Source organism: Lissotriton vulgaris, chromosome 1_1 (genome assembly GCF_964263255.1).
Source record: "Lissotriton vulgaris chromosome 1_1, aLisVul1.2, whole genome shotgun sequence".
In the NCBI taxonomy this organism is placed as follows: domain Eukaryota; kingdom Metazoa; phylum Chordata; class Amphibia; order Caudata; family Salamandridae; genus Lissotriton; species Lissotriton vulgaris.
The window spans coordinates 404,401,421-404,428,249 of record NC_141685.1 but is presented as its reverse complement, the minus strand read 5'-3'; the positions used below and the strand labels follow the sequence as shown (position 1 = coordinate 404,428,249).

The 26,829-nt window shown below is 46.7% G+C and overlaps 1 protein-coding gene and 1 pseudogene across 4 annotated transcripts in view; both read right to left on the bottom strand.

The window, feature by feature from the left end:
* SSBP3 (single stranded DNA binding protein 3) overlaps positions 1–26,829 on the bottom strand; it is a 360,221-nt gene that overhangs the window by 202,883 nt on the left and 130,509 nt on the right. The window lies entirely within an intron of this gene.
* Positions 19,852–25,109, bottom strand: LOC147747264 (uncharacterized; annotated as a pseudogene).

The window sequence follows — 26,829 nt, the reverse complement described above, 5'->3', positions numbered from 1 at the left end:
ACTAGCTTGTGAGCGAGGGCCGTGGCTCTCAGAAGCAGATTTTGGAAATATATCCATGGTGGGAAATGTACCGACTGGACTAACTCATACAGATTGCAGGATTCTTCCAGATTCCAACTACCTGGGATTCTAGTCAAAGAGGGACAAGCAAGGCCAGTAACCCTGTAGTCAACCAACATCTGTCCTCATGTCATTAAAGCATTCCCACTGATGGAGGAACAAATCAACATCCAGATATTATGACGAAGGCATTTGCACAGCCCCGCAGACTTCCCACCAGTTAACTGACAAAGCTTCACCAGCTCTTCCCATGACAAGATTCCCCCTTGTAGAACTTAAAAAAAGGTCCCATTCACACCACACATACTTTTATAACTTAATGAGTCTGCTTTTCGGCCCTCCCTCCTGTTAGCAGCTCCACAGTTCCCAATTCGGCGCAATGTCTGTAGTTTCACCACTGCAATGCTCATCAGTATTTGTCAACGGCTTTCTTGCTATTAATTACATTGGTAACCCCTTTCACTTCCACCTACAGGGGTATTATAGTAGAATTTGTAATCAATAGTAATTACTTCTTGGCCTTTATTGCCCCTCAGACCCAGCAACATGCGGACGACAAAAAACCCAGAACTTTGGAAGTCTGTGCCACTTAAAACCACGAGGACCTGGAAATGAAATGAAATAATCTAAGTATACTGAATGGACTAGGAGAAACTTCTGAGGTAGAGAGATGTAAAGTTTTCATGAAATCCCCGAAACGTCCTTCTCCTCTACTAATGCGGAGCACAACGCGATCTCGGCACAAACAGAATAAGGGCAACCTTCGTAATTGGGGGTAAGAACGAGAGTCCCATGATCTCTGGCCAAGCTGATGGAGTCACAGGACACAACATGTCCATCGAAGTAATAATGATGGACAAACTCAATTAACAAGATTTCCAAGTAATTTCTTAAGTTTCAATTCACTTCAGTGCAGTGGATATGGGGCTCTCAAAAAGCTCCAGGTACTCCAACAACATAGCCGCTGTATGCTGCATCTGATGAAGTTTTTAGTCACACACATCATGTTCTGTGTTGATTGAATATCACAAAGGGCAATATTCTGTGGTCTTCGGGACAATTGAATGTATGCAACTTGGTACTCAACTACTGTGAGGTACCAATGCCAAAAGATTTACCCCAGTGGCGGTAGTAGGACACCACCAACATTCAACAATGGTTGCAAAGCAGCCTTTGGCATGCAGAGATGCACCGGTTATAAGAAACAACTTCCATTTCAAGTTAGTAAAACCTTTCCATTTCTTCAGTCACTTCAACTTCATTAATCCAGTGTGCAATTCAGTGTTTAAGAGAAGAAATACCCACCCACCAAATATATACATATTTTCACTATGCAGTTGGTCTTCAATGTCCTCAAAATCAGACTCCTCCACACAGCACACAAAACAAAACAATCCATTCAAAACTAAAATAACAGCATAACACTGTGGACTGTAGATTCATAAAGACTTTCCACCGCAGGAACCTGCACTGACATGGTAGGTTGTATGGCATTACAACGTGGGCTTTTACCCCGCGTGCCATTACAATGCTGTTTTTACAACGCAAGTTGTTACAACGACTTGCGCTGTAAGCGCTGGATAGTGGAATAGTTTAATTTTCTATTCCAACTCTTGCCTACGTTACAGTAGGGAAGGTGTTGGAATAGAAAATCTAACAATTCCCTTTTCAACAGCGCCCTCCAGCGCAAGTCGTCGTTATAACGAATTGCGTTGTAAAAGCAGCGTTTTAATAGCAGCGCGGGGTAATGCCCACGTTGTTATGGCTGTTTACCACATGGTATCCGTCTGTGCCTGTTGAAATTGTAGTCATCGGTTAGAAAGAGAGCTACATTCTGCATTTCAATATACTACAACTAAACATGGCAGTGACACAAAGATAAAAGAACATAAAAGAGACTACAACAAGCCATGATTCAGATTCAACTACTTACAACCCTGCAGAATGGGAAAGCTGCAATGTGAGTTTTAGCAGCAAAGTAGTGTACACACACCGCGTCACTGCATGATGTCCGCTCTCACTAGAATCTCAACTGGTGGCACTATACTTTGGAATGTGATGAGCTGTGCTTCTAGTAGTATCAAAGGATCAATAGGTTTAAAAAAAATACTATACAAAAAAAACTATACTTGTCAACAAAACCAGCCTTCTCTGTATGCAAAACGCAAAATCCACAATGATTAACAGCTGCGTGGTACCATTAGAATAACATAAGGAATAAATGTTTTCACATTTGAAACAGTGCTCATGAAACGGCTAAACAATTAAGCCAGTGACTACGCATGCAAAGTTAACCATGCATAAAAATGATCCAAAACAGATGTGAATCACTGTGCATTTTTCCTGTAAGTCCTTCAAACAGCAGCAAACACTCAGCTCCTCCCCAGTAATCAATACCACCCGTCAAGGGACAGAATAATACACTGTGTGTTAACTTCTGTACATTTTTATAAGACAAATGAGGTTGCCAAAACTAGTAATTGAAGACGTATTTATCCAAGTACTTCTTGACTGCATTGACTACGTAACGGCACAAGAGAAACCAGCAGTGATGGTAACTATACTAAACCAAGCACATTCGGGAGAACCTGTCTTACTATCATTAACAAAATCCCTTTCAACGGGTGCACAATCAATCAATCAAACGTTTATAAAGCATGGCAAATCACCCATGAGGGTCTAGAGGCACTGGAGTTGTTGGCTGCTGTGTGATGGTTTGATAATTCGAACAACCAGGTCTTTCGTTCTTTCTTGAATTGCTGGAGCAATTGCTGGAACACAAGTAAAAAGTCCAGTCATTATGGGAGGTTACAAATGCAGACAAGGCGGTAGGTACCAAGGAGGAACTAGTAAACCTATTCACAAATGAAAAGCAACAATTTCGCAAGAACAGTAACAGGAGCCAATTGAAAAATGGGCGGGAAATGGGAGAGCTGCTAGGCCATACAATAATACAGCATGACTCGCAGAGCAGCACATGCATTGCCCAGACTCGACCTAAAAACATAAAGGGAATCCATGTTGTTCATGCTTATATTTCACATGTTTTACTTAATCTTTCATTTTCTAGGAGTGTTTGCTTTTTCCAGGAAATTGTGTATTTTTTTTTCCAGGAACTATATTACTCTTGGCTAGTGCATAACTAGAATTATGCATCACACAGGTGTTTACAACAGGGCACAATTGAGTTGTGCTGAAGCCAGCGCGAGTTTCTCTCTAGTGACTCTCAGTAGCAAAAAAAAAAAAAAAAAAGTTCAGAATGCATGGTCATCCAATCCTTGGTCTGTCTGCAAAGCGCACAGAGCAATGATCGCATATGCCAGTTGCAGTTGTGATTCTATGCAAATTGCACGGCCACCAGCTGCTGCGTGTGCCCCTTGCCCTGCCTATACTGACTCGCTGCTTGCCTCGCTGCCGCTGACCACGCCCCCTCCTCCGAGCGGCGTGGTCCGCGCTCGCCTGCCGGCTGCCTTGGCTTTTGACTGCTTTTGGTCTTGTTTTTACTTTTCATTTGTGCTTGTTTCTTTGTAAATTTGTAACTTTGTGCTAACGTTTTCCTTCCTGTTTGCCCGCCTACCTCGCCGCCCTCCGCTCTCCCTCCCCGCTTCCCGCCACCGCCGATTACCCCGCCCCTTTTTCTCTTCTGTACCCTCCCCGCTCCCGCCTCCCAGCTGCTCTGCCCACCCGCGCACTTCGCCTTATATGGAGACCGTGCGAACGCGCAGCGGTCACGCGCAGCGGGTGCGCCGATTGTGCGCCGAAGGCGCGCCAAAGGTAAGCCCGTCTACGCCCGTCCGCGACCGGATCGCGACCAGCGCCAGGACCCCTGGCCCACGAAGACCCCGACCTACCCGCCTGACGTACTCCGCCGCCACCCTCATCGCACTCAACACCGGCCGACTCCCAGGATGCTACCAAGCCACACCACGACGCACCCACGGACCCTTCAGCTGCCACGCCTGCAAGTTCACCTGCATCCGGACCTGCCTCGCACCAGCACCCGCCAAGTCGAACACCAGCAGCACCCACCTCAAGTGCATCCTGCTCAACACCCGCTCCGTCCACAGACACGCCATCGAACTCTGGAACCTCCTAGACGCCACAGCCCCTGACGTTGCCTTCCTCACGGAGACCTGGATGAACGCCTCTTCAGCTCCCGACATCGCCATCGCCATCCCAGAGGGCTACAAGATCGTCCGGAGGGACCACAACGCCAACCAGATGGGAGGAGGCATCGCCATCATCCACAGGAACACCATCCGTCTCACGACCAGCACCGACAACACCCTGACCAGCGCCGAACACCTGCATTTCCAGATCCACACCGACCCGAACACCACCCTCAGAGGCACCCTGATCTACCGATCCCCGGGACCACGCACACAATTCAGCGAGGACATCGCCGACTTCGTCAGCCCGCATGCCCTCCCCTCCGCTGACTACATCCTCCTGGGGGACCTCAACTTCCATCTGGAGAACAACAACGACCGCAACACCAGCACCCTGCTCGACAACCTCGCCAATCTTGGACTCAAGCAGCTGGTGTCCACCCCCACCCACCTCGCCGGACACACACTCGACGCAGTCTTCTCTTCCAGCACAGACATCGACTTCAGCCACGCCACAGAGCTTCAATGGACGGACCACAGCTGCGTCCACTTCACCTTCAAGAGAACGACGACCCACCACCACCAGCAACAGGCCGCCCGCAGAAGCTGGAACAAGATCACAGCAGACCAGCTCGCCACCTCCCTGAGCCAGCACCCTCCTGCCAGCTCAGCGAACCCCAGCCAGGCCGCCGACAACCTCACGAAGTGGATCAGCATCTGCGCGGACGAGCTCGCCCCGCTGAGGACCCCGCCCAGCAGACCCGGAAGCAAGAAAGCCCCGTGGTTCACCGACGAACTCAAGTGCTCCAAGAAGAACTGCCGAGCCCTCGAGAAAGTCTGGAGAAGGGAACCTACCCCGGACAACAGGACCACCTTCAAGCTGGCCACTCGGAAGCACCACCAGCTGATCCGCGCCGCCAAGAAAACTGCATTCAAGGACCGGCTGGACAACAACGCACACAACTGCAAGGAACTCTTCAACATCGTGAAAGAGCTATCCAACCCCAGCGCAGGAAACAACGACATCACCCCATCGCAAGACCTCTGCAACTCCCTCGCTTCATACTTCCACAACAAGATCGCGGACATACACAACAGCTTCAACAACCAACCAACGCACACCAAGACCGAACAACCACCCCCCACCAACACCCTCCACGCCTGGACCCCAATCAGCACCGAAGACACCATCCGCACGATGAACTCCATCCACTCCGGATCACCGACCGACCCCTGCCCTCACCACGTCTTCAACAAGGCAGACGCTGTCATCGCACCCCACCTGCGAGACATCATCAACACATCCTTCGACACCGCCACCTTCCCTGAGAGCTGGAAGCACGCCGAACTCAGCGCTCTACTCAAGAAACCCACAGCGGACCCCACCGAACTCAAGAATTACCGCCCCATCTCGCTCCTCCCGTTTCCAGCCAAAGTCATCGAGAAGACCGTCAACAAGCAGATGGCCGCCTTCCTCGAGACGAATGGATCCCTCGACCCCTCACAGTCCGGCTTCCGAGCCAATCACAGCACCGAGACCGCCCTCATCGCCGCCACCGATGACATCCGAGCCCTGATGGACAACGGAGAAACAGCGGCCCTCATCCTCCTAGACCTCTCCGCGGCATTCGACACGGTCTGCCACCGCACCCTAGTACAGCGCCTCAGCAACGTCGGAATCCAGGACAAGGCGCTGGAATGGATCATCTCCTTCCTCGACGGAAGAACACAGAGAGTCCGCCTACCACCGTACAAGTCAGAGGCCTCCGAAGTCATCTGCGGCGTCCCTCAAGGATCCTCTCTGAGCCCCACCCTCTTCAACGTCTACATGAGCCCCCTCGCGGCCATCGTACGCCAACACAACCTCAGCATAATCTCCTACGCCGACGACACCCAGCTGATCCTCTCCCTGACCAACGACCCCGCCACCGCCAGAGCCAACCTGCACGAAGGGATGAAAGAGGTAGCCGAGTGGATGACGACCAGCCGCCTGAAACTGAACTCTGACAAGACGGAGGTCCTCATCCTGGGCTCTTCACCCTCCGCCTGGGACGACTCCTGGTGGCCTCCCGCCCTGGGCACCGCACCCAAACCGACAGACCATGCATGCAACCTGGGCTTCATCCTGGACTCCTCCCTCTCCATGACCAGGCAAGTCAACAACGTCTCCTCGGCGTGCTTCAACATCCTACGCATGCTACGGAAGATCTTCTGGTGGATACCCACCGAGACCAGGAAGACCGTCACCCAGGCCCTCGTCACTAGCCGACTGGACTACGGCAACGCCCTCTACGCCGGTACCACCGCCAAGCTCCAGAAGAGACTCCAGCGAATCCAGAACGCCTCAGCCAGACTCATCCTCGACATCCCACGAACCAGCCACATCTCCGGACATCTGAGAGACCTTCACTGGCTCCCCGTCAACAAAAGAATCACCTTCCGCCTCCTCACCCACGCACACAAAGCCCTACACGACCAAGGCCCGAGCTACCTCAACAGCCGGATCAACTTCTACGCTCCCAAACGCCACCTCCGATCAGCCAACCACGCCCTCGCCGCCGTCCCCCGCATCCGAAGAGCGACTACAGGAGGAAGGTCCTTCTCCTACCTGGCCGCCAAGACCTGGAACTCCCTCCCGACCGACCTGCGCCTGACCCAAGACCACCTCTCCTTCAGGAAGAAGCTGAAGACCTGGCTGTTCGAGCAGTAGCGGCACCCCTCCTCCCCCAGCGCCTTGAGACCCTACGGGTATGTAGCGCGCTCTATAAGTGTCATTGATTGATTGATTGATTGATTGATTGATTGAATGGTTGCAGGTGGGACTCTGCGAACTTTGGTGTATATCTTAAAGCCACACCCATAATTATGTGGGCCCTGCCCCTTTCACCCTCCCCCAAGCTTTTCATCCTACTCATTGCCCTGGCGCGATGTGTATGAGTGTGCAGACTGGATGGGAGTGTATGTGCTTGTTTGTACACGTCTGTGCCCATCCCTCACTGGTGGATGGTTTTCAAGTCGTCTGGCTGACATCAAATCATCTGCAGACGTATGCCACTAAGACGTGCTTATGTACACAAAGACCGCTGTGAAGCAGAAGACAAACCTATTACTGTTTTTTGTGTACAGAAAGCCTTCATAACCTGAGCCTGACCCGCGAAGGGAAATGTCACATCCAAAATACAGTAACAACGTTGAGATTTCCCAACTCACTGATAAATAACGTATCTGAATGTTCGTCAGTTTCACTGATCATTTAAGAATTATAGTAACTGCACCATATTTAACACATTACAGTGTTTTCTTACATTCAGTCGATGTTTCCAAGGGACTGCACTCGATTGTTTGTTTTGCTTACATTCGCTTTATTTCAAGCAGCTGGCAGCTTTTGTTCCTCAGCACACTTGCTGTTCGAAGTCGTAAATGTGTCCAGGGCAGGTGAAAGCAATCTGGCCACGCCTGAAAGGATGCCTGCTGGCCTGAACAGATATCCATGTGGTCACACAGTGTAAGAAACCCGTTTATAGAGAGGGATTCACACAGCCCAGGTAACAGAGGAGCTCAATAGGTGCCACGACCACAAACCCAAACCACAGCATCCAGCCCCTAGGACATCTTTAAACTCCTACGACTAACCGGACCAGTGATGTGCAAGCAGTCAAGTAACAACAAAACATCCTCCCAATAGTCTAGCTTCAACACCACATGGTCAAGCATGCGCACACAGCCGATGTGTTTATCAGTTCACAGGGAAATTATAATTACAAACCAGAATACCCGTCAGAGTGGCCAAGAGTTTGTTAAGAGCTGTTGCTACGGGAAACGCCCTGGAAAAACCTGTGTAAACCCTGGGCCACCTAATACAGAAGGACTTTGCACCCATGCAAACATCACCTCATGACGCTGTGACGCAGCAGCTCTGCATACTTACCTTTGCTTTTAATTAAGCAATCAATGTATCCTACCATTTCAGTGCCACAGCTCATAGGGTACCTACTCTGAACACTGGCCGAAATCCAAAATGTTCAACCGAACTACAACTCTGTTCTCACGAGCTGCCAGGAACCCTCACCGCTTCTTTATGTGACAGCACTCGACACTGTAGTCTCCCACTGCCCGAATACTTCGAAAACTAAGGTATAAATAATGCACAGCTTAGAACTCCAAATTCCTTTAACCACATGGCTGCTGGCCGTTTTCCCCCCCCTGTGCTGGAAAATGCCATTTTAGTGGCACCATGACGAGCTCAGCTCGTCATCAGCACACGACACCCGTGGGTGATGACGAGCTGAGCTCGTCATCAGCATCGAAAGGGTTAAGAACACAGTATTTAAAATGGTCACCTGCCCAGTCAAGTAACTGCAGCCTACAATGCTACAAATCAAGCCTCAGTAGCATGCTTGAAGAACATGCTCAGCCTTCCCAATTGAGAAGTACTGATACTACCGGAGGTAGGATGGAATAAGAACAGATCGAGGCTTAAAATCCACAGTAGAGACAATCAAACTGTGAGCGTGTTTGGGGGCCTGAAGAACATGCTTAGTCTCCCCAATCGAGAAGTGCTGATACCACCACAGGAAGGAAGGAATAAGATCAACCGATGTAGCATTAAAGGCCACACTAGAGACAAGCAATGAATTAGCTATTTATAAGCACAGCGCTGTCACCCCTAGGGGTATCTGGGTACTGAGGCTGCAATGTCTCAGTCGAAGAGCCAGGTCCGCTAGAAATGGAGCTTTTGGGAGGTAGCGAGGCAAGTCATTTCAGGTCTTGGGAGCAATGTAGGAAAAGGAGCAGCCCTCGATGAGGCTGGGATAGATGCAGGGTGTGTGTCTGTGAGGGTGAGTGGGGCGGAGCACAGATGTCTTGCGAGCAAATGGATTTCAGTCAATAGTTGATGTAGGACGGTCCTTGATTGTGTAGAGCTTTGAATGCGTGTGTAAGGATCTTTAACAGGCATCTCTTCTGGATGGGGAGCACGTGGAGATGTCTGAGGTGGGCAGTGATACGGGTCCATTTGGGAGATCAAGGATGAGTATGGTCTGGGGGATTGAAGAACATGCTCAGCCTCCCCAATTGAGAAGTATTGAAACCAGCTGAGGTAGGAAGGAATAAGATGAAATAATGTAGGCTTAAAATCAACACGAGAGACAACCAAACTATGTCTGTGTTTTGGGGTTTGAAGAACATGCTCAACCTCCCCAATTGATAAGTACTTGAACTACCTCAGATAGGAAGGAATATGATTAACCGATGTAGCCTTAAAATCCATGCTAGTGATAGCCGGACATCCGATTCACATTTTACATGAATACTTGGACCAAAATCATGCCCATTTTGGTAATGGAAATGAAAAATCTGGCGACTCCCAGCTATCCTTCAAGCTGAATAATGTAAGGGACTGAACAGTATACCACTTGAGTGAGCAAAAGCAATACGTTAGAGATGGCATGGACAGAAAACAACAAACAGCACAAGTATGCATGGTCAGAAAAAAGTACACTGGTTGCATGCAGACAGGACACTGCATATGATTTGAGCATTCATAGGCTGGAAACAGTGTAGAGTGCGAGCATGCATAGACTAGAAACAGTGTAGGATGCAAGTATGCATGCACTAGAAACAGTATGGGATGCAAGCATGCATGGACAGGAAATTATGTATAGGTCGAGCATGCATAGTCAAGAAACCGTGTACAGGGCAAGCATGCACAAACAGGAAACAGTGTTGGGTTAGAACATGCACGGTATAGGGAGCAAGCATGTACGCAGAGGCAACAGCGTAGGGTGTGGACATGCCTGGAAAGGCAAGAGTATTGTGCGAGCAAATAAAGACGGGTAACAGTGAAGGGTGAGAGCATCCGCAGATATTTAAAAGTAGGGTGAAGGTTGCAAGCATGCTTGAACCAGGAGCAATCTTAACAGTATCATTTGTACGATGACAATCCCAATGGTAGCATAGTTAATTTGAAGGGGGATGAGCGAGAAAAACTCATCTGCTGACCGCCATTCAAGAGGAGTCCCTATACAATGATATTACTCAAAGTCCTATTTGTGAACGTTGAAATCTCAAGGCCTTGCAAACCATTCACCCATGAACAAAATTGTATCTCACTTTTGCGGGTTGCCATTAAGTTCATAAGGGTCCCAGATCAGCAACTCGGTTTATGGGACACTATTCGTTGGAATGATGGTTTTAGCAGCATAGACAGAATATGTTCAGATGCCATTAAAATGCGGTTTCCTTAAATGGGACAACGTACAAATCAAAACATCTTTTTTTTTTTAAACAGAGTTTTATATAGCGCGAACTTGACCCGAATCTGGTATCAGAGCGCTTACATAGCACCAGTTGCATTACATGACACATTAATTTTTGTTAGGCACGGGGTGATTAAGTGATTTGCCCAGAATCACAGGATGTTCACTGTCGTTGCCGAGACTTGAACCCAGTTAACCAGATTCGAAGTCGACCGCCCTAGCCGTTAGGCCAACTCCTCTCCCTAAGAGAGAAGAGCATAATGACTTAACATTTCTGTAACCTCAACAGCTGTTAAGGTAGTTGCTGAAGGTCTACACTGAACCCTGTTTGGGCTACAAACAAAAATTAAAGGGGCCATCTGTGTCATGAAAAAATTCTGCATCTCTAACAATCACCAACAGTAAGAGTCAACAGGAGTGTTGAGATCTACAAAAATACAACAGAGTATTGGGGGGTCCTAGGGGAGTTAGTTTATAGACAATGTGAGTACCTTGTCCCCCAACTACTACTACAAAAAACAAGAGAGGTACTGAGAGTCTGTGAAATGAAGAAATGACAGGACCAGGTTGTGTCCAGTATAAGTGTTCAGATCAAACCATTGATCTTGAGCACATGACACTATCATGTCATAGAGGTGAGGATAGGAAGATACAGGGTTTAGAAAGTAAGAACATAGTACCCATCCGCCCACTCATCAGTGAAATTTCGTCATCTGGGTTGGTGAAAAGAAAGGTGTCCTATGGGCTTCTCCTCAGGGAGAGTCTGAGGTAGCCAGATGTTGGACCCTTAAGAACCACATCCAACCAGCAGAGGATAGTGTGTGAGTGGAAGGGGCAAATAAATTTGCAGTGCTCAGAAAAGAAAAAGGAAACTAATCCTAGTGATTAAAAATACCTACTTTGATGACATAAGAAGACTTTTATTCGGTGTGACCATCAAAGTGGTATCGTTAAAAACAGTAAGCTGATAGCATGTAAGGAATTGCTATCTATCACGTGTATTAATCGGTCGACATGTTTCAGCCTATACCGGCTTTCTTCAGGACCTATGATAAGCTACTGCAACATATACTTATCGTGAGTTGGAGCTTGAACATGAACAATCTCCAACAATTGAAGGTGTATCTCCTCCCCAATTGTAGGGAGAAAAAACCTCACCTCGCCTGGCAACAGCTCAGGTTGGAAGGAGGCCACGCACTCTCCGTCGTTACCTCGGGTAGAATCCTGAGCCGAGGGGGAGGTCACCTCCCCCTCGGCTCAGGATTCTACCCGAGGTAACGACGGAGAGTGCGTGGCCTCCTGTTGAGATCTACTGCAACACGATTCACCACATGGCCCCTTTAACTTGGGTAAGCAATGCGAAACAAACACAAAACCCAGGCTTAACCCCTTCGATGCTCATGACGGAACGGTTCCGTCATGAGCGTCGGTTGGCCTGTGCTCATGACGGAACCTTTCCGTCATGAGCCCGTTAGCTCATTAGAACCTTCAGCACAGCGCGAGAATTTGCGCCGCGCTGAAGGTGTGAAGGTGTTAAGTGAGCTCTAAAGAGCTGATGACGTTCATTGCAATCATCATAGCTAAAACGTATCAAATGGAAAATCAGCTGTCTTAAGCATGTATGGACAGAACCTGGCCATCAAGCTCTGAAATAACGTGAAAGTGGAGTTCTCATTTATTTCTGGGCGAGCAGTCTCTAGCTGGTTGAGGAGGTTACTTTAGGAGAGACACAAAGTCTGAGGAGATCTGGACATGGACCTTTCGAGTAAGTATGCATGAACGTCAGGTCTTACCTTTCAATCATTCCAAGAGGGGAAGACGCCCTTAGTGCTTCAGAGTGACCTACCAGGAGCGCCCCAGGTTTATGAATATTCCCTGCCCCTACAAAGAACATTAAAGCTGTTGCAGATTGAGAAAAGTTCTTCTGAGTACCGGTATCAGCTGGTATGAAGTGAAAATCAAAAGGTTCATTTAACAATATCCGTTACACCAAAATACAAAGTTACTGGCAGTTTGTTTCTAAAATTAACAGTGTAAATTGTGAAATATAGATATTTTGACTTGATTAGGGTTGGATAGTGAAGAATTCTAGTCTGTTGGCCAGAATGATAGCGGTGTCCCACAGCGCGATCACCAAAGATAGGTGTGTAGCTGCAGTAGCAGCCACCAGGGCTAAACTCAACTTTTCCCCACTCCATCCATGGTAATCTTGGCACAAGAGGACAAATGAGGAGTGGGAAACATGGGGGTCCTTTCTCTCAGCACCAACTCAGAACTAGAGTAAACTGACCAACAGAAAATCTTACTTGAGGCAATATACGCCCATGGGTATTGCTACTTCAATGCAGAGTTGGAATTCAGAATGCTTCCTAGTCAGCCAACTGGCAAGCAGGAAGTGAGAGGAATATTCATAACCTGGGAAAGACCTAGTGATGGACATGCTTTTATAATCTTTATAACTGACTCACACGCTAGCAACATTAACAGACAAACTATCTATGCTGATGTTCACCATGCAATAAATACAGACTGTTTTTACGGTACTGTACCACACTAGTATAACAAGATTTCGGCAATAAAGACACATTTCACACAGACAAGACTATAAATAAATATAAAAAACACAAGACCCCTGTCTACAGGAACAAAGAAACATCAGAGCTTCCACACACTCCATATCATAAAGTGGGAGATCACCTTATTGCAAGTCTAAGTGGCATCCAACCCCTAAAGCCCCTCACGTATTTGTAAACAGCAGCAATTCCTTGCTAAATTTTACCAACATGCATCTAAATGATCTTAGATTGCAGGGGGAATCCCTTCTACCCTCTCCAAGGCTGCAGCTTTTATTTCACACTTCCCAAGATCATAATGAGACTTGTTAATGATTAACTTCGGCAAAGTGTTACTCAGTTGCTATTACTACACATTTCACCATGAAGAATTAACACTGAGATTCAAAGGGGTTTTACAGAGCACACGTGTCCTCCCCCCCCCCCCCCCCCCCCCCCCCCCCCCCACCGCCCTCTCCCGGGAAATTCAGAGCAATTAAATGCAAAGCTCTTTCATCCACATAAATGAATGGTCAGTGAGGGTATTGCAGGGCTACAGTAAACATCTGATTAAGGCATCGGCTATATCCATTGCATAAAGACTGGGTGAGGTCAGGGAAGCCTCTGCCTTTAAAGGGACGAGCAGATTGAGGCCAATCATGTGAGGTGGAACTGATTGGCCTTCTTCTATGTCTGTCGTTGCCTGTGTCATAGGCGACCCTTTTCACCCAGCTCCTGACAAATGACAGGGGTTTTCAAGTAAATCCTCCTGGATCATCAGTGATTGGTTGGATTTTGACTAAATGTTTTTAGCGGACTGGGCTTGACCTGGTTTGGCGTGTAGTTGCGATGTACTAAATTTTAAGCATCAGCTGAAACCAGCCTCTGTCTTTTTAAAATAGACAGAAAAAGTTTCAAGGCCCGATTTGGCAAGTTAAAAGATCTAAAAACTGCAAACGAAGCTATGGAGTATCTTGTTGTTACAGCCAATCAAGATACTAAAAAAAGAATGTTAACAGATATTAACTATAAGTGACTCATTTCAGATGTGGTATGCCAGGATACGCGCTATAAAATTGATCTTTAAGATGTACAGAATGCACCCCAATAAACACGGTCCAGCCACATTCAGGTTATAGAAATCAGATGTGATGCATTATAAAAACAGCGCTTGCCATTTAGTCTGCATACTTCGCAGCTACTCACAATAAATAACATTACATGGATCCAGCTCTGCTCGGATTAATGGCACCTTATTGTTTTTACCAGGCCTTAAAAAATTAATGTACTCTTCACTTCTGCTTGGAAGCTGTTCCTTGCATTCACTACGCTTTCAGAGAAAATTACTTTTTTCCTGTTCCGACTAAGCATCCTCTTGGTCTCAAATTGAGATTTGTACCTATGAACTCTCTCTCATATAGTGACCACTTGCACAGTTTATCCACTTTAGGAATTTGCAAGTCTCTACCTGCCTGTATTCTTGAGTCACTCTCCTGGTTGGACTTGTGGTCTGCTCTCATTTTCTTAAACTATCTCTGCACTATCGACAGTCAGTCTCCGGAGGTGTGACCTCTTGGACTAGACAGTACTTCAGATAAGCAGGAACTGGACTAATAGTCCAAACACAGCAACACTTTCCTGCTGCTCATTCATCGCTCATGTGTTCCTCCAAGACTCAATTATTTTATAACCTAGTCATTTAAAAGCTTATCCTCTAAGGACCCCCAACTTCTGTTTGGTGAACTTTGATCCATCACCTCCTGTCCAGTTCTGTTCCAAGATTTGTGCCCCTTTGACAGGACTTCCAGGTAATTTTAATTACAGTGTTTTCTGCCACTTGCTCTGATCCGGACCATGAGATACAGTCATACAACCAGTGAAAATACACCACTTGCCTCTTGAGCTATCGTGAGCTTTGACTTTACTCACAAGAGAGCACCTTTCTTACTGCCTCACATTTGTCACACCCTTTCTCAGGAAGAGTCCATTTACCATTATATGGTTTGTGACTATCTGCTATCCTGGTCCTAACACAATTTAAAACCTCGGCTCCCTTCCCAAAGGGCATTCATTCGGTTTCAAATTTTATGTAGGGAGTAAGAAAAGGATTTAGAAAAGACAAAGTAGGCCAAATATACCAAAATAGCCTATTTTTTTGCCCAGACGAACTCAATACATTTGATTGCCAAACAATTTCCTTTAGTACATTTTCTGTCAAAGATTGGGTCATTTGACTAAATCTTTTTCCCCACCAGAGAGCCCAGGAAGGCTGCCTTATAGCTGCCACACTCAGCACTATCACCCAAAAAAACTATACTGAAAAAATGTACTGCTGCAACAGTTATTCTTATTCCAGGTCTTCTACAGGTCTCCCTCCTTAACTCCCTCTTCAGGGTCACAATCTACTTGCTTGAATGTACTGCACAAGCGTGGCATATTTGTGCCTTAGATAGGTCTTCTCTTCTGCTTTTAAAAGTATACTTCTTTCTACTTGATGCAAAAAGTGTATGTACATTCTCGGCCATACCATTTCTGCAGTATCTTGAAGCATTAGTATCTCTTTTGCGTTAGCTTGCTTCAAGGTCTTAAAATGGTAGCTTTTATCCACACCTGTCAAAGGTTCTACCGTCCAAATGGGTCTTCTCGAGAAAAGGGCACATCTTTGAAAATTTGGCTCTCAAAAAGTGTGTCTAGTGATAATATGCTGACTTTCGCAGTTCGCAATTTCATATTTGGCATTTTGCGGTTCTAACTTTTGCAGGAACCACTTCCAAACAGAATGAATTAAAAAGTGGACTGATTCTAGTTCCTTTGAGACGATCCTTGCAGCTGAGAATACAATAGACAGGAAAAATTAGTTTGCTATAGCAACTTTAAATGAAAGATCAAATTTACAATCAGTTGAATGCTGTGAAACATTTTAACTTCACCCAGTTACTTCCCTCTACGGGGCTGAACTATATTAGTACACCACAAGCAGACATTAACTCGGGAAAGTTCAAATGCTCTAGTCGTCCCCACATTTCCTCTAAGTTTGTTGTTTTAATAGTATTCTCGACCTGAATAGATGTACCCGGACCCTTACCCATCTTGCCCAGTGACATCTTTCTGAATGAAGCTTAACCGATGGGCAGCATACCCAACCACAACAAGTGCTGTCTAGGCTGTTTTCTGAAAATAAGGATGGTAGTGCAAGCATTACCTCAACCCAACTATCAGCCTAATGCTACCAGGCCTTCAACTATAGCAGGATAGTGATCTAAGGGAATTGCAGTTTAATACCAAAATAACAAGCACTGGCAAAGCCAAACTGTATCACCGTTTGACTTTTCCAGAAACGGGTGCACAAATGCGTATTTAAGCAAATGAGCAGCTCAGCAACAACTGCCCCTAAACCCCCACACCCCTAAAAACAAGCATTTACAATGCAATGGTCTCGGCATTATTAAAGGTAGAGCTATCGGCATTGCTCATGACATCCGACTTTACAGCCATATAACTTGACGAAAGAAAGTGCGCATGTGGAGGAGTCTACCAGCCATCCGAATTTATTTGGGTGTCTGGTGAAAAGTAATTGGTGCTCCCAATCACCAACATCTCACTGGTGGGTGGAGATGTGGGAGCCCTTGTGAAACAAGGAATGAGACACAACCGGCAAATTGTGTATGCAAATGGCAGTTTACGTCATATAGGACGCTCCAGATCATTCAGGTAAGCCTCTGCATCGTTTTCTTATTTGTTCTAAATAAAGATTTGAAGGTTTTGGAAACGATTTAACTAATTACATGAAAAGATAATTTTTTTTAAGCAATACTATTTTAGTCACTTTATTTTCACTGTACATCCAGAACATAGCCTACCTTTCTCTTTTCTCACAGGGTGAAATCCATCCTTGGGCACCTGCTTGTTTGTGCTACACAGATGTTGTTTATAGTACAACCCCAGATATCAACACATTTGGTTTATTCTGCAACATTCTAGGTTAACAGGACTGAGACAAGTATGGACGATATCAATGAACTTTATGGCAAGACAGGAGGCTAGCATTATGCATTTAACATTTATTCACCACCATTTGAGCTGCAACATTTAAATGTTCCAACAGTAGAACTCCACCTCTATCACAAATGAACAAAACACCCAAGTCCAAATAAGTTGCCCACGGTTCCATGTCCTGCCTCTTTTGTTTGCTGCTCCTAAGTAGATAAGTAATACTCAAGACCTAATTGCTTCTATGTATATTAGTTAGAGGTTTATGATTTTGTATAGAGTTATAAGATTGAATGTTCCTTTCTCTATTCTAACATAACTTATAGTTTTGGTTTCTATTTTTCAAAATATATTCTATATTGTGATTAAGGATGCTTTTTGGTAAGGGAAGCGTCTAGTTGCTGTTTGATGTTTTAGTAGACTCAAAGAAGTTTTATTGATAAGAAAAAGTACTGTTATTTTAGGTGAAAATACTGTTTTACTGTGATCACTGTGTTGTGTTTCCATCTAAGACCCTAATTCGATATTCCCGATTCATGCCCTTATGTGGTTATAATCAATAATATCCTGATAAAGGCATAAGAATCATATCCATATTCAGTAATAGCCCATGCAGTCCAAAGCAAAGCACGGCTACTCCCATCGACTCCTAGAAAGTACAACGCGTTCTTTAAACAAACCAAGCCTCCAGCAGCCCGGGAAATCCCCCCTGCTTTTGTTTTGATTTGAACAAGAACTCCTGGAGTCCAGAAAGAACTGTTAGTTCTTAGTGACGTCTTATGTCCAACCTTACGTCAAACTCGGCACCTTTCAGGTTTAAATATACCAACAGTTGCCTACTTGCCCGAGAGCCCAGCTGATGCGAGAGCCCACGGAAGCCGCCCCTCCAGTTTGACGCACTGAGAGAGACGCTGTCTTTTTCTCCAGCCCCGGTGCTTCCAGCCTACCCTTGCGGGTTGCTGGGAGATCGAGTCCTGAGGAAAGAGATACGAGACCTCCCACATTCTATTACCAAGGTACGAAGCTGACTAAACCCTTAAGAGAATTCTTGATGCAGATTCTTGGCAAAACAATCTTAACCAACTTAACTTAAACTGCTACTTACTTACTCCTTCCCAAGTATTAGGCTTAGGTCAGGTACACTGGGGTAGGCGTAGTTAGAAGCACCAGTTGAGTACGTTAGTCAATGTTTTTATGTATGTATATATTTTATCCATTTTAAAGTACCATATGGCTAAGAAACCATATCAATGCTTTTACAGTATTATTTCATAATACTACTTTTACTGTATGCACTTTACTTTATGATAAGTTTCGCAATTGTGGCAATTAATTTCTCTTGCATGAGAAAGAAGACTGCTCAATAATAACACTTTTTATTGAAAACGCCCGTCTCTCTATTTCTCTGCACTCTGGTGAAACTATGTATGCACGGTTGACTGAGTGAAATAGCTGCCTATTGTGTTCACACAACTCTAGAGATACACTCTTATTCTGAGGGAGCAAAGTGGTCATGTTTATGCGGTTGTCAGATGCTGAATCCCTTCTTGTCTGAATCAGGGAAGTGCATCCCTCCCTATTCATTCAAGAAAGTTTCGAGTGACCTCTGAGCTTGCTGGCGCAAACCTAAATTAAGTTTAACATAGTAGAGACCTAGATGACCTAAGTCCTATGTCTACACTGCTGTTTAGGTTATTCCAATGCGCAGAGCCTATTGGGAAAATAGGAACTACACTACAACTGTTCATTGTTATTTGAGCAGGTTCCCAATGAGCGGTTTCCGTTGGTTGATTCACGCAGCAGTGTGCGTGCTTCCAGCTTGTTGTCTTCGTTCTAGCCTACGCAATGTGTTGACATCTTGGGTGAGGCCTGCGCATTGTGTAGGTCGAATCGGGTGCAACCCTTTCTCCACTGCAGAGGGTGCTTGTTTTCTACCTAAGGGGATCACGTACAAGTCATTCTTGTGTGTCCCCTTCTGCTGCTAGTTGCCAAGAAACTAAGTGTGCCGGTACTCGAGCTGAGAGCGCGTTTTTGAGAAGATTGGTAGTGTTGTGAGAAAAAATAAATTAAAATGACTATATTTGAGGAAGATTCATTTTTGATTTTTTTTAAGTAAACAAGGCATTAAGTGTTGCACAAGAGTGTGTTTCAAGTTTGGTTTCTTGCCACGATTAGGTGATTTATAGTTTTGTGCACATTTTACGACAAGTAGATTTGTTTAAAATGTCCAAGAAGGAGATTTAGCAGCCTTCTTTGGAGGAAATAATTTGCAAGATAGTGGAGCAGGAACTGCAGGAGGCAATGAAAGAGTCCATTAAGAAGACTCGAAGAGGTAAGAAAAAGAGGAAGAGGAGTAGGTCTCCATTTCTGACAGAGAAGAGAAGACTTCTAGGATTCCAGGGGACAAATGTATACAAAAGAGAAAACATATTACAAGCAAGAGAGGAGTTCCAAGTGACTCAAAGAGCTTTTGTCCAAAGTGACAAGTGGGATGGGCAGTTTGACACTGCAAAGGAAGAGGACAAACTGGACGAGTATGATCAAGAGGATGGACATCAAAGTTTAGACAAATTTATACTAGACAGACTATAAAGATGGCCAAGATAAGGAGTGTTTGGATAGTTTAAGGAAAAAGGAAAAGAAAAGGAGGTATGTTTTTAGATACAGTGGGCGAAAAGCTTTTTGAACCAAGGGAAATTAAGCTTCCCAGGAGCAGAGAGTGGTGGCCTTTGGATCACGTAGCAGATTATATTAAAATGTGACTGCAGAGGCCATTGGAAAAGGAGGACAGAAATGTTTTAAGCGCCGAATGCGCACGCCCACATATTGATGAAAAGGTGACTACGACTCACAATGTTGACCATGAAATGATCACCTATTTATTCAACTTTGGAAAGGATCTGAGAAAAGAGTTAGAAAAGTCACTAAAATCTTACCAGGAGATGATTCTGGACATTCTTGGTCCAGTGACAAGGAATTTTGATCAGGTTGAAGAGGCCTATGTCAAAAGAACAAATGTGAATATCAATGTTTTGCGCCAATGGTGCCATAGGATAAATTGTTTTATTGGCAATGCCAATGCAGAATTACTGACCAAAAGGCGCAAGACCATCCTGATGAGGATAAATCTAAAATTAGCAGATTTTAGTGTCGAAGAGTCCACTGAGGAGGTTAAATGTCTCTTTATCGGGGACGGAATAGCTAAAAATATTGTGAAGTATGTGCAGATTCTTACAAGTCTGGACAAGGCTCAGCATTCAATGGGAAGAGTGTTCACAGGGAACGAATAGTTTCTTACCTGTCGGTGTAGTTTTGCAGCTTGAAGATCTTTCTGGATTCACTATGCTGTGCACATTCCGCTATCTGGTGGTTGGGTCTGGAATCGTAGTCTTTTTTCTCTTTTTTTTTTTCCGCAGCCCAGGTGGGCGTTGACGTCCCACCATTTGGTGTACCTTCGGTGACGTCGGCATGCTTCCGGCGGAAGCTCCCACCCTTGGGCGCCATCTTCGGATTCTTTTTTCTCTTTTGTGTCCTTGTAGTGAATCCATGGCCATGTTTGTTAAACCTTTCTCCAACGTAATTCTTTTCACGTATCTTGTAAGCTTCAACTTGCTTTCTATTCCATGTGTTTCCACCTTCTTCTCCAGCCTCATCTTTCTGGCGGAGGCGGGTGGGTTCGCTAGTGAATCCAGAAAGATCTTCAAGCTGCAAAACTACACCGACAGGTAAGAAACTATTCGTTTTGCAGCATGAATCTTTCTGGATTCACTATGCTCTGCATAGATTTTGTAGCGGTTTCGTTAATTTTGTGGCGGCTGGGTGGAAGATGAGCGTTGGTTGTTGAATATATGTTGAAGCACTCTTTGTCCTACTTGTGCCTCCTTGTTTATCTGTACATCCACGCTTGCGTGCTTAGTGAACGTGTGCACTGAAGCCCATGTTGCCGCCAGGCATATGTCCTGAATTGGTGTGTTGGCCAGAAAGGCAATAGTTGCTCCTTTCTTCCTGGTCGAGTGGGCCTGTGCCCCTCCTGTTAGCTCCTGCCCCGCTTGCCTGTGGCAGAATTGTATTGTTTGTGCGATCCATCGAGCTATGGTGTTCTTAGTCACTGGTCTACCCAGGTAACTGTTTGCGAAGGCTACGAAGAACTGTTTTGTCTTCCTGTGTTCCTTCGTCCTTTCAATGTAGTGCATCACTGCCCTTCTTGCGTCTAGAGTGTGGAGCGCCCGCTCATCGCTTGTCGTGGGGTTCTGGAAGAAGCTAGGAATTTGAATACTCTGATTCATGTGGAACCTTGACACCACCTTTGGCATGAAGTGCGGGTCTGTTCTCATTACGACCCTGTCACTGTGTATCTGGATGTTGGGTTCCTGCAGTGTTAGTGCCTGTAGTTCGCTCACCATGCGTAGCGAGGTGATTGCTACCAGAAAGGCCGCTTTCATTGTCAGCATTTGCAGTGATGCCTTGTGGATGGGTTCGAAAGGTGCTTTCATGAGCTTTGTCAGTACCACATTTAAGTTCCAAGCTGGCGGCGGCATCCTTTTTGGTGGCGCTATTCTCTTAGCCCCTTCCAGGAATCTTTTTACTACTGGAGATGTAAAGAAGCTTCTCCTCTTGTGTATGCCACAATCGCTGCCAGGTGTACCCTCAGCGAGGATGAGCATAGCTTAGCTTTTATGAGGTACGTGAGGAATCTTAGCACCGTTGATTCCCTGGTCAGCTTTCTATGGAGTTTTTTCTTGCAGCACCATTGAGTGAATCTTTTCCATTTTACCCTATAGCACTTGCGTGTGCTGGGCCTTCTTGCCTCCCGCAGCACCCGCAAGGTGCTCTCTGGTAGTTTTAGATGTGCAAACTCTAAGTCCTCAGGAGCCAAGCTGAGAGGCTGAGGCTCTCCGGTTCTGGGTGTAGAACTTCTCCCTTTTCCATGGAGAGTAGTTCTCTTCTTTTTGAGAACTTGTGGGGTGGATCCTGCGCCATCTCCATTATCTGTGAGTACCAAGTCTGCCTGGCCCATTGTGGTGCCACCAGGATGAGCGTCATGTTGCTCGTCATGCATTTGTTGAGAACCCTGGGGATCAGTGGTATCGGGGGAAAAGCGTAGGCACATGTTTTTGACCAGCTTATCCATAGGGCATTCCCCTGGGATAGTGCCTCTGGTTGTCTGGATGCAAAGTACTGGCATTTTGCATTCTGGCGTGTTGCAAACAGGTCTATTGTCGGAGTGCCCCACCTCCTGAATAGTCTTTCTGTTTCCTGTATGTTGAGTTCCCACTCGTGGGATGCTGAAGTCTGCCTGCTGAGCCAATCCGCTTCTACATTGTCCTTCCCTGGCAGGTGTATGGCTAGCAGGTCTATTTTGAGTTGTATTGCCCGTCTCCAGATTTCCTGTGCCAAGCTTGACAGAGGGAATGATTGAGTTCCCCCCTGCTTGTTGATGGAAAACATCGTTGTGGTGTTGTCTGTTTGTATCTGCACCTTGTGGTTGTACAGTTGTTTCTGAAAGGCCTTGAGGGCAAGCAACACCGTTTTCAGCTCCAGGTAATTGATGTGTCTGACCGTATCCGCTGGGCTCCACAGACCCTTCACTCAGCCTGTTCATGTGTGCGCCCCATCCCTTCTGGGATGAGTCTGTGGTGATGGTCACTGTTGGATCCGGTGGCGTTAGAGGCTTCCCTATTGTTATCCTCTCTTTGGTCCACCACTTTATTTCTTCCTGCACCTTGTGTGTTAGAACCACTAGATCCTCCCAACTCCTTGTAGCTTGTGACCATTGCTGTTGCAGCCACTCTTGGAGTGGTCTCATTTGTAGGCGTACATTGGGGACCAGGTGTATGCATGACACCATCATTCCCAAGATCTTGCTCACTGTCAGAGCTCGCCCCTTCTGGTAGTGACGTTTCTCCCTCAGTAGGCAGAGTGTCCTCTTTTCGCTGGGTAATACCCTGCATTGCACGGTGTTGATCTGAGCTCCCAGGAAGATCTTCACTTGCTCCGGTTCCGTCGAGCATTTTTCCCCAGTGTATGGAGAATCCCAGGCTTGTTAGCGTTCTTGTGACCTGCTCTGCATGAACCTTGCATGTCCTGTAAGAGCTTGCCTTTATGAGCCAGTCGTCGAGGTAGGGGTACACGTGTATCCCCGGTCTTCGCAGATGTGCGGCCACTGCTGTGAGGCATTTGGTGAATACCCTTGGTGCGGACTCTAGACCGAATGCCAGGCTTGTGAATTGGTAGTGATCCTTGTTTACTGTGAACCTTAGCATGTGCTTGTGCTGCCTGTTCATGGGGATGTGCAGCTACGCATCTTTGAGGTCTAGGGTGGACAAGAAGTCCCCGGCCTTTATCTGTGGGATTACCTCTTGTAGGGACGTCATCTTGAATTTTTGAGTCTTTACATACTTGTTTAGGAACCATAGATCCAGGATGGGTCTTAGGCTTTCGTCCATTTTTGGCACCAGGAAGTAGTTAGAGTACACTTCCCTGTTCCGTTCTTTGAATGGGACCGGTTCGATGGCCTCTTTGAGTAAGAGTTCTTGAGCTTCCTCTTGGAGCAATTGCAGCTCTCTTCCAGAGTGCTCTTTTTTCTTTGGCTTTCTGTTTGGTGGTCTCTTTTCCAACTCTATGCAGTATCCGAACTGTATGATGTTGAGTATCCACTTGTCTGTGGTTATTTTTCTCCACTCCTGGAGAAAAAATCTCAGCCTGCCTCCTACTGGTGTTACATGTTCTTTTGTGTCTTGTCCGTGTAGCCCTCTCCTCTTTGTTTTTCCCGTGCTCCTCCCCCGGAGGGTTTGAGTGGGTGAGCACCTTTTTCCGTGTGAAGTCACTTAGAGGGGGGTTGTTCACCGCCTCTCCTTCTCTGGCCCCGTCCGTTTCCTCTCCCGCAAAAGGACTGGCCCCTGTTCTGATAGTTCCGGTTTTTCTTCTGTTGAGCCTGGTGAGATTGCCCTTGCTGGTTTCCACCCCTTCCGTTCGGCCTCTGCGTAGGAGTGCCTCTTCTCATCCCCCTGAATTGCAGGGCCCCCATGGACCTTGCCGTCTCGTTGTCTTTCTTTAGTTGGTTGAGGTTCTCATCAACTGGGGCTCCGAACAGTGTTTCTCCATTGAAAGGGGTGTTCAGGATGTTGTTTTGAACCTCCGTCTTGAAGCCTGAGATCCTGAGCCAGGCTTGCCTTCTCTCTGTGATTCCGATAGCCATCAGCCTGCTGGATGTTTCTGCCCCGTCCAAGGCTGTCTTCAAGCACGAGTTTGTGTTGCTTTTCCCCTCTTCCACGAGGTGAGCGGCTCTTTGCTGGTGTTCCTCTGGGAGGTGCTTGAGCAATTGGTTCACCTCTTCCCAATGCTGGTACTGGTGCCTGTTGAGAAGAGCGTTGGAGTTTGCCATCCTTCAGTGCATTGCTGCGTTTCTCTCAATTTTTCTGCCTGTTAGGTCCATCCTCCTGCTTTCCTTGTCAGGTGGTGGCCCAGATGTTGTTGGGACGTTGGCCCTTCTTCTGGCCGTTGCGGCTATAATTGAGTCTGCTGAAACTGTCCCCTGGATGTAAGGGGGTCCTGGGAGGAGAACTTGTACTTTGTCTCCGTCCTTGGCGTGACTGACCTGCAGGTAGCTGGTTCTCTGAACGCCTCTTTGCCCTGTGCCATAATACTCTTCAGCATGGGCAGGAAGTGGCTTTTTGTCTGTGCGGGGAGCAACGTTTCCAGCAGGAAATCTGCCTTAGCCTTCTCCTCCTCCAATTTGACTCCATAAGCTGCTGCAGCCTTCTTGACAACCTCATAGTAGGCCCCAATGTCATCTGGCAGTGAAGGCCTCGAGGGGTATGTCTCCACAGCCTCCTCTGGGTTTTTCGGCCTCGATGTCCTATCAAACCTGGTCCTGAGCCGCCGAGGATCCAGAGTCGTAGCTCGAACGCGGGTCCCCATAATCACCCTGTGTAATAGAGGTCCTCCTCTTCTCCCTGCTCCGAGGGCTCTGGAGTTTTCGGCGGCTCTTCGGCGTCGAACTCCTCGTGTTCTTCCATCTCTTAGAGGACCGTCGTGAGCTTCGAGGGGATCCTGAAGCTTTTCATTTTGTCTTCGAAATCCTTCTTCCTCTGTATGATGTTTTCCATCTCGGCCTCGAGCCTTCTTTTTATTCTCTCCATCTGTGCGGCCTGCTCGGAGTCGAGCGTTTCGGCCGCCCTCTTAGACGGCCCAGTCGACGTCAGAGCGGTTCTCTGCTCCTTCTCCTTTGTCGAGGATACCTTTTTGGGAGCTTGCTTCGACGACCTTTGCTTTTCACTGGTCTTTGCCGTCTGGGAGTCCTTCTCGAAGGATCCGCTGGGCTGTTTTTCAGGGACCTCAGCTTCGGTTGTCGAAGATTTCGACGCCGGTGTTCCCTTCGAGGTTCTAGACTCTGATTTTCGAGAGTCAGCCTCAGGTTTTAGAGGCCCTGTCGAGGGTTTCGGGGTCACAGACTCTCCTACCTTGTCTGACTATTTCTTATCTGTCTCTGCGACCGTGGAGACATCTGGACCTTCGGCGATGTTGTCCTTGTCGTCGGTGGAGAGGCCCAGGTTGTACAGCGACGGGGCCGGGGCCGGGGCCTTGCCCTTGCCCTGCATCGTGTGGTGAGCGATCCTCTGTTTTTCCCGAATCCTCAGCGTCTTCGGCGTTGCAGTCCTTGCTCCAGTGGTCGATAGGCAGACAGAGGTTGCAGACCGGGTGCTGGTCTCTCTGCGCATACTTGTGGTGGCAATTACGGCAGAATTTAAATGGTGTGTTGTCCATTTCTGCGCTCAGGGGGCGCATTCTCTGTCGGAAGTCGAAGATCTCGAGGTTCCTCTGCTTCGTCGTCCCGGCTCTGATGATCTTCTTCTCCTGGTCTTCTCGAGTTTTTTCCTGAAGAAATTTGCTTATTTTTCTATTTTTCTCCTCCAAAACTTCTGGAGCGTCACGCGACGATCCAGACTCAACGGCGGAAAAAAAGAATCTGAAGATGGCGCCCAAGGGTGGGAGCTTCCGCCGGAAGCATGCCGACCACACCGAAGGTACACCAAATGGTGGGACGTCGACGCCCACCTGGGCTACGAAAAAAAAAGAAAGAAAAAAAAAAAGACTACGTTCCGGACCCAACCACCAGATAGCGGAATATGCACAGCATAGTGAATCCAGAAAGATTCACGCTGCAAAACAGTTTTTATGGAAGCGCTGGGAGGAGAGGAAAACCTCCTAGCCAAGGCTCATGATTTCAGAGCACAAAGTACTACTTATCAAGGAGGCATTTACTAGAGCCAGCCTTCTGGGTTCTATCCCCAGAAGGGAAGACGAACTAGAAATAGGGCATCAAGGCCTGAGCTCAACATCAAGTCACGTTGAGTAGTAGCACGAATGTTGGTTCTACCCTGGAGGGGTTGGAAGAAAATTTAAACTGTTTATCGATCAGTGTGAAAAGATAACAGGCGATCCATGTGTTATTTTTGCGGTAAAAGGTTGTGTCATAGAACTTGAGGAGCTGCTTTTTCAGGCAAAAGAGCCAAAAGAGTTGCGTTTTCACAAGGATTTAGAGGAAGTGGTATCACATGAGGTGGATCAGTAGTTAGGAAAAAATGCAACAGAGAAAGAGAACAACAACACGAGATGTTTTGCGAGTACAATTTTTCTAGTGGAAAAGAAATACAAAGGGTGGAGACGGGTCATAAATTTAAGAATGATGAATCAGATTTACAATAATTTAAAAAAGGAGGGTACCCATCCACTGAGGGATATGTTGCTGGAAGGAGATTGGCTGATCAAGGTGGGTCTCAAAGACGCCCATTTTACAATCCCGAATCATCTGGAGAGTCAGACTACACCAATTTAGATGGAAAGGTCAGCTGTACCAGT